Raw genomic sequence first — 8,900 nt, forward strand, 5'->3', positions numbered from 1 at the left:
GAATGACACTACAGCGCGCCTCCTATGCAGATGCAGTGACTTAGGTAGTTACCACTGTACTTTCCTTCTCTCTTCTCTTCCCTGAGCAGAGAAGTCGAGGGTGCTTATTCACTATGCATTACAGCCAAGGAAGAAAAAACCAAAACCCCAAATGGAACACTGAAAGCAGACGTCCCGCAAGTCAAACTCAATCCAGAAACTTACTCGATGCAAAGGCACCTAGGAGGGCCGAATGCCGACTACGAGCTGTGCGTCCTGAGAAATCCAGGCGTCCTGACAGGACTCCTTCTCTCAGTCAGACAAGACAGGAAACAACTAGCGAATCACACAAGAGTGCAGGAGCTATTTATATAGCAAAGAACAGAGAATGGAAAAAACATCTAGAAGCATAATTTTCATTTCATTTTCTAAAACAAATCAGGACAAAGTTCAAGTTCACCTAATATGATGGACCACTGAGAAACTCAGCAGAAGTAAAGGTGTATCCAGGAACATTTGTCTTATTCTAACATAACTTAGCCTGGAGGAGGGGGATGGGATAGAATTTAAGGATCTTTGGGTTTCTGGGAGAAAACCGTGGAGGGGGGTCTTGGACAGACATGGAATGTAAAGTGACTGCCCCGACCACAGACATAGGACACTTACAGTTGCTCTGGGGCTACTGGATGATGACCTACAGAGTCACCTGACCACGTATCTTCTCCAGAAAAGGGGACCTGTGCCTTGTGCTGGCATCATCAGGACTCACCCTGTGGCTTTGCAGAGGTTTTCTACCCTCGAGTCCCACTAACTTATGGCTCTGATATTCCCATGCCCACAGCTCCCCAAAGCAATGCATTTCAGCTAAATTGCTAACATTCTGCCTTTTCTTCTGGTGTGGAATTCAGAAAAACTAGGAAGAGGAGAAAGAAAAAGGGGGAAATGATGTGAAAGAAAGAAAAAGCTGCTTTCCTATCAATTCCCCCAAATGAAAATCTATTGAGGACACCAAGAAATAGGTGTGACCTCATTCCTGAAACCACACGAAACATTTTGTTTGGTTTTGGAGGGAGCTACAGGCAGCTGGAGGAGAGGGCACTGAGTCAGTCCAAACCTCAGAGTAAGTACAGATTTCCCTCTGGTAAGAGGAGAGGGAGGTACCCAAAAAGCCGCAGAGGAGAGAGAGCAACAGAATCCTTTTCACAATCACAAGCGCCCAGGCCTTGGGCACAGAGGCCGTGGGGCAAAGAGAGTGCTGTGTTTCTCCTGGAACTGCACTGAGGCGGGACGCCTGGGATCCAGAAGGCCTGGTATCCCAGAAGGCCAGGGATCCCTGGGGGTCCTTGTCTCTCAAGGTAGCAGGCGAGGCTGTCCTGGACATTCAGGGGATAGCAGTGATGGTATGTGCTTGGGTTTTAGCCAGATGAATAAGCACTGTCATCAGCATCTGGGATTTGTTGGCTCTGTGCCGGGAAAACATACTTGATCCTAGGTATACAGAGGCCAAACCTTTGCTCTGGCCTCATGTTCTTACCAAGGGGGAAAGACACAGGCTTTACCACTATTTCAGAGAGGCCCAGCAAAGCCCTTCACTCTCCCATCGTCCTGTGGAGGAAACTTAGGGTCCTCTAGTTACCTCCATTAGCATATGTGCCCGGTCTTTGCCAGGCTTGGGGAGGGAGAGGCAGAAGTGTACTCTTTTCTAAAATAGTAGGCCAGCAGGTTGGGCTTGAAGGAAAACTCCATAAGCAATGAAGAGAGAATTCTGTGCCAGTCCAGTCCTTTCCCATTCAGACTGGCGTGGTCAAAGGTGCGAGTTTGAACCATTTATGAACACCTACTACGTACCAGACACTCAGCTCGGAACTTGGGTAGTAAGTTGAAAACAACACTTTGTCTTAGAAACTTTCAAATAAGTTGGGGAAATTAATAAAAACACTATAGATAGATAGATATAGAGATATAGATATATATAGCTCAAAAACTATATAAGAAAAAGCTATTAATTGTAATACTCAATATACACTGATAACAAGAGTTTAATACAAGTCACGTTTGACTTCTGCAATTACAAGCGGTGCTCAGAGTGGTTACCATCAGCGTCTAGACACTTCTGATGACGGCAAACATTGTTTGGTAGACTTCTGTGGTGAGCGTGCAAGGACAGCTTGGGGAACATGCCAACCAAGAACAACATTGGAAGTATTGTATGTGAATATACCAGTCCCACCTGTCTGACTTTGACCTCCTCCTATGAGAAATTCTAATATACGCTCGCCTTTGTATTTCTCTGTAGAAAATCAGGATGGCCGAGTCTCGAGCACACAACTTATGAGTCACTTCTAATGGAGTCAAATAGAGAGGTGAGAACAGAAAAAGGAGGTGGAGCAGGTGGCGTAAGAAGCAGAGGTGCTGGCAATGCAGTCTTGGTTAAGTTGAAGTAGATGAGTGTAGTCGGTTGAATAGTGCCCCCCACCCAAATTCATGTTCACCCACAACCTCAGAATACGATCTTATTTGAAAATAGGGTCTTTGTAGATGTAATTAACCTAAGGGTTGTGATGAGATCATCCTCGATTAGAAGGGCCTGAATTCGAAGGAGAGTATTCTTAAAGGAGATGGAAAAGAACAGACACACACGTGGGAGAAGGCCATGACGATGGGATCAGAGACTGGAAAGGTGAGGCCACAGCCAAGGAATGCCAGGAGCCACCAGTAGCCAGAAAAGGCAAGAAAGGGTCCTCCCGAGGGCGTTTGGAGGGAGCGTGGCCCTGCTGACACCTTGACTTTGGATTTCTGGCCTCCAGAGCTATGGGAGAATAAATTTCTATGTTTTAAGTCCCCCAGTTTGTGGCAATTTGTTAGGCAGCCACAGGCAGTGAGGACAGTGAGGAAAAGGAAACCCGGTCCTTAGAACTGGGAATTAGCCTGAAAGGAAGGAGGTAGGTTGAACAAAGATTGAAAGAGGAGTTGATAGTACATGCTTTTGCACACAAGGCCATGGCTGGGAGGATAACCCTGGGACCTGGATAGAGGGGTTGAGAATTATCTGCTGAGCTATGCCTCACTGGTTAAACAAGATTATGCCAAACCACGTCTTCTATCTCCGGCGCCAACTTACTGGACATCTCTGAGTCATAGCAGAATTTAAGAAAAGTAATGCAGCAGTGAGCCACGGAAAAAGAGTGGCTGGACATCAGGCCCAGTGCCCCTGGGCAGTCCAGCCTGTGCCCTGTATCCAGAGGCCTGCAGGTGGAACTAGGCCGGTGGGAAAGTAACCCTTCAGAGTCCTCAGGTCAGGAAGATACTGAAAGCGTGGATGGATAATGAGACTCAGAAAAGAAAAGCCTCTTTGTATGAATATTATGTGCCACAAATCAAAACAAATATGCAAGCATGTCCTTGAAACTGCTGGGGAAAAAAATGTAACATACTTTTGTGAGTCAGGAATGGAAACTCGAAATTGAATAACTTATCCACTGGTACTAATTTAAAATGTGCAAAATGCCAATTGGGTTGCCTTTATTTGGACATCAGTCTTTATGATTCATGTAAAGACAAAAATGCTTTTATATGAGGTTGGACAATTAAGTTCGTGAACTCATCCTAGAAAAAGTGCTCCGTACCTCACTGCTGAATGTCACTATGATCACCTTCGAAGTACTCCCCTTGGGAAGCTATGCACCAATGCCAGTGCCTAGTCCACCCTTCAAAGCAATTTTGGAACTCTTTTTCTGGAATGGCCATCAGAGCTGTCATCGTATTACCCTTGATGTCCTGAATGTCATCAGAGTGTCTTCCTTTCAATATTTCATTTATCTTCAGATAAAGAAAGAAGTCACTGGGGCCAGATCAGGTGAGTAGGGAGGGTGTTCAAATAGTTACTTGTTTACTGGCTAAAAACTCCCTCACAGACAGTGCTGTGTGAGCTGCTGCATTGTCGTGATGCAAGAGCCATGAATTGTTGGCGAAAAGTTCAGGTCGTCTAACTTACTCACGCTGCCTTTTCAGCACTTCCAAACAGTAAACTTGGTTAACTATTTGTCCAGTTGGTACAAATTCATAATGAACAATCCCTGTGATATCAAAAAAAGGCTAGCAACATTGTTGTAACAAGTTGGTGAACTTAATTGTGAGAGTCGCCCTCCCTCCTCCCGTCAGAACCTTAATTTCCTACAAGATTTCACATTCTGCAAAAGCAAACACTCCTGTCTCCCCACCCAAACCCTGCTGTGGTTCAGCCTAGTGGAAAAGTGTTTCCAGGCCCCTCAACTGGGGCGGGTCGTTTTGACATGGGACCTATTCTGCGAACTAACCCCAGTCATTTGTAGTGTCTCCTCCACCCATCATCCTTCTTGTCGCCTGCTTTATACCCCCTCCGATGGCAGAAACTACTACGTGCCACCAGGCATTCAATTAGGCATTTCATGAACCAACCAAAATGAATGGAAAGGTTGCCTGAAACAAAGTCTTCATGAGGCAGAAGGACCGAGGGGAACCTTGGAAGTTGGGCAATGCAGGGTGGCTGGAGTGGTTTGGGGGGGTATGGGAAATGGCGCTGCAGAGTTTGATTGCACTAAGGGACAAAGTAAGTAGTTGTTGTGTTTTAGAAAGTTCAGTCTAGCAGCAGAAAAGGATGGATGTTTTCTCCGGGGAGGTGATGGGTTAAGTTAAAAAAAAAAGGGAGGGGGAGGCAAAAGGGCAAAAGAGTAATTAGGAATCCAGTTAACACTAGTTCGGGCAAGAGGTGAAGAGGGTCTGACTTACAGGGGCAGGAGTAGGAACACAGAAAGTTCAAAGACAATTCAAAGTAGAATCAACACCACCTGGAGGTGTTGGATGGGATGTTTTAGTCTTAGCCTGAGTTCCCCCACAACTCCCTCACCACCCGCAAAAGTAGAATCAAAGACACAGGTTTACGAGCAGGTAGGAGATTTGAGCAACGACCCCAGGGAAGAGGGGTATCAGGGCAGTAGAACGAGAAGGGACAAAGCAAAATGAGGAGGCCCTACTATGGTGATGACTCCGTATCCCCGAGACCTTTGTGGAGCCATAGGCTTCCATCACCCACTGGTTTGCGGTGTCCCCACGGGTACCCACCGCCCTGCACTAGGCAGCCTCACATGTGAGTGCCGGCAGGCCTCTGGGTCCGCAGGTGTCCATGTCACCTCAGAGAACCTCCCAGGAAGAAGGGAGATGTGCCTGAGATAAGTCCAAGGAACTGTCTCACTGCACTTCAGCTCAGCTCTTGTAGTTTATTATTTTTAACAGCAACTTTTTCCTGATTTTTGAACAAGGGGCCCTACATTTTCATTTTGCACGAAACCCTATAAATCGTGTAGTCTGTCCCGCCTGTCACTGCTGCAAAGGAGGCAAACTCAGTCGCAAACACACGTCCGACCTGATGATAGGTAATGTGTCTACATGTCATCTTATTTGGAGGATAAGTGTGTGTTTCCAGTTTGCATCCGGCCTGTGTGGGAACAGGGCAAGGAGGGCCCGGCAGGCTTTGGAGCTCAGATGTGCTATATTACTGCCACTTTGTGTTCAAGTCGTGCACAGCAATGGCTCCAGGAGGAGACTCCCAGGAAGGGGTGGGTGGGACACTTCCAGAATTAAGTGCTAAGGCCACCCCCCACACTCCATGGCCAAGCTGCTACTCCAAGAGGGTTACTACTCAGCTGGTGGTGTTTAATGAAGTCAGACGACCCATACACAGCAGTTCAGAGCCAGGGTAGAAATGCATGTGTGTGCGTGCATGCATGCGTGTGTCTGTCTCAGTGCCTTTCTCCTTCCACATGTTTTTTTCCTACACTCCTCCCTCCCTCCTGTTTGTAGTGCCTCTCATAGCTGACCGCACACAAGCCCCAGAAGTCTAGCACTTTTGAGTGAAACCATATCCAGCCCTCCATATATGGGAGGCCGGCCCTGGAGGCCCCTCCTGGGGAAACCCACGTGTTTGTAAGGTTGTGCAAGAGCCAAGTGGGGACAGCGGTCAGGTCCCAGGAAGCTGCTGAGTCAGCCTGGGCCTGATTCTAGCGATCACACACCAAGTAAATATTCTACGGTGTGACTCCAAGGGCAGCCAGAGGAGCCCTGTAATTTACAAGATCATAAAAAGGAATGATTAATTAATCATCTTAAAAAACAACAACAAAAGTTAAGGAAAGGACCGATACTGTATGAAGTATATAGACTAGGTGCCAAAGAAACAACGACTTATCAACTTATTTGATGGTAGACACAGAGGAGTCTGAGAAATAAAGCCCCAAGTGGGAGTGAATGACCAAGTACTAGGTATGAAGGACACAAGCGTCCTGAGTTCTCAGTTTCTTCAGCTCTGTCTAGGGTTCTGACTACGCCTGTTCCCGAGGACAGGGGCCACAGCGGGACTCCTTTCTTCATGCCCCTTGAGAAACATTTTACAGATATTTTGGGTATAATAACAGAGGCATAAAAACAAGAACAGGTTAATATTTTTAAATCAACTTCAACATGTTTGTGAATCTAAAACTAAAATGTGTAAATTATAGGGAAATTAGAAAAATTTAAAGAACATAAAATTAACAAGTAATCTGCTCACTCACCTATTACTCTAAGCATTTATTTCATTTTAATCTTTTATCTATATAACCCATACCTATGCCTGTATCTATAAATATATATACTGTGTTTCCCCGAAAATAAGACCTAGCTAGATCATCAGATCTAACGCATCTTTTGGAGCAAAAATTAATATAAGACCCGGTCTTATTTTAATATAAGACACAGTATATAATATAGTAATAGACTAGAATGTAATATAATATAATATAATATAATATAATAATAAAATATAATACCAGGTCTTATATTAATTTTTGCTCCAAAAGATGCATTACAGCTGATGGTTCGGCTAGGTCTTATTTTTGGGGAAACACGGTATTTAAAATTTTGGAACCCCCCCACAGATTTTTAAAACAAGAATAACAACACATTATTGCTGAATTCATTTAACTCTCCCTTTATTGTTAGACTTTTATTTGTTCTTATTTTAAATTACCTCATGTTAAGTGTCTTTGTATATACACTTTAGAGTTTCTCAGTATTTCCTTGGACTAGATTCCTAAAAGTGGCATGACTGGGCCAAAAGATAAAACATTTTGAAAAGACTCTTGGCAAGTGCTTTATAGACAAATTATGCCAATTTATATTTCTACCACTAGAATATGAAATTACCCAGTTCTCCAAACCCATAAGAAACTGGATTTTTAAAAAACCTTTGTTACTTTGCTAGATTAAATTGTGTCATTGTTTTAATTTGCATTCCATTGGAAAATAGTGAGGTTGAATACTTGAAATGTTTTTAGACATTCTGAGAATTGTTTACTGGGATTTGAGTTTAAAAACGTATTCATCTTTATTAAGGCTTATTAACATTTATCTCTAATCTATCTAAAATTTATTTTGATAAATGGCAAGAGGTAAAAATATAATTAAAACATTTTCCGGGCAGCTGGTTAGCTCAGTTGGTTAAAGCAGTGCTCTTAACAACGAAGTTGCCAGTTCGATCCCCACATGGGCCCCTGTGAGCTGCACCCTCGACAACTAGATTGAAACAACTACTTGACTTGGAGCTGATGAGTCCTGGAAAAACACACTTAAATAAAAGTTTTTTTAAAAAAAAACATTTTCCCCAAATCTTTAAATAGTTATTCCAATACCACTTGTTCAATTATTTTTTTATGCTTCCTTTAATATACAACCAAATTATAATTATACCGGGGTTTTCTTTCTGGCTTATCTATTCTAGTTAATTTACCTGCTTGTTGATTTTGGCACCAGTACCAAACTAGTTCAGTCATGCTTTACAACATATGGCATTTTAATATCTGGTAAGGCAAGACTATTAGTTTTTTGTTTTGTTTTTTCTCAAAACTTTCATAGCTTTCTACCTTCCTCAAATCTTACTTATTTATATATTTATATTTTTAGATTGCCAGGGCCTGGGGGTGCAGAGAAATGGGAAGTTATTGTTTACTGGGTACATAGTTTCAGTTTGGGAAGATAAAGAGTTCTGGAGATGGATGGTGGTGATGGTTATACCACAATGCGAATGTACTTAATGCCACTGAACTGTACACTTAAAAATGATTAAGATGGTAAATTTTGTTATGTGTATTTTACAACAATTTTTTGGAAAGTGACTAACAAAAAAGGCCACTGTGCACAAAGCCGTGCATTTCACCCATTTCGTGAGATAATTACAGCAGATGACCTGTAACATGGGAAGGGAGAGAAAGGCATTGCATGGGCTAGAATTAGATGTCCCTGACACTGGTCCAGGAATTTTCTGATTTTATCACGACAGGGACGTATGCTGCCCTTTCTCGCCAGCTGCCTCAGTCATTCCCTCCCCAGTCCATGTCCAATCAAATTGAACCCCTAAAGAAAAGAGTCTGCATTCAGCTTCTCTTCCCAGAAGGCTCAACAGTGGAAATAGCACATGAACATCTCACTTCAGATATCAACACATCTAAGACACAGGTCTTTGCTAAGCTAATATATTCTCCTGGATAGCCGTCGACCAGAAGGTGGGTGGTGGCACTTGCCTTACATCCATACAAGGGAAATGGGCCCCTCACAGGGTTCATTCCAGACCAAGAACATCTCTATGAAGATGACCTAAAAGTTGCCTATACTACAGACTGAAATCAGCAGCTTTTAAGTGGCAATGCTCCCCCTCCGATACAGTATACATTGAAAACAACACATAGCTACCCTAGACATATATGGGAACTATCTTTGCCATCGCCATCGTCAACATAATCATTATCACCATTACAGTGGAAAGGAGCAATTGGCCAAATTGACAGGAGGGACAACAGAGGAGTTGGCAATAATTCCAAGTTTGTGGCAAGCAGCACCCTAAACTGAAAGGA

The sequence above is a fragment of the Rhinolophus hipposideros genome (genome assembly GCF_964194185.1).
Source record: "Rhinolophus hipposideros genome assembly, chromosome: 19".
NCBI lineage: Eukaryota > Metazoa > Chordata > Mammalia > Chiroptera > Rhinolophidae > Rhinolophus > Rhinolophus hipposideros.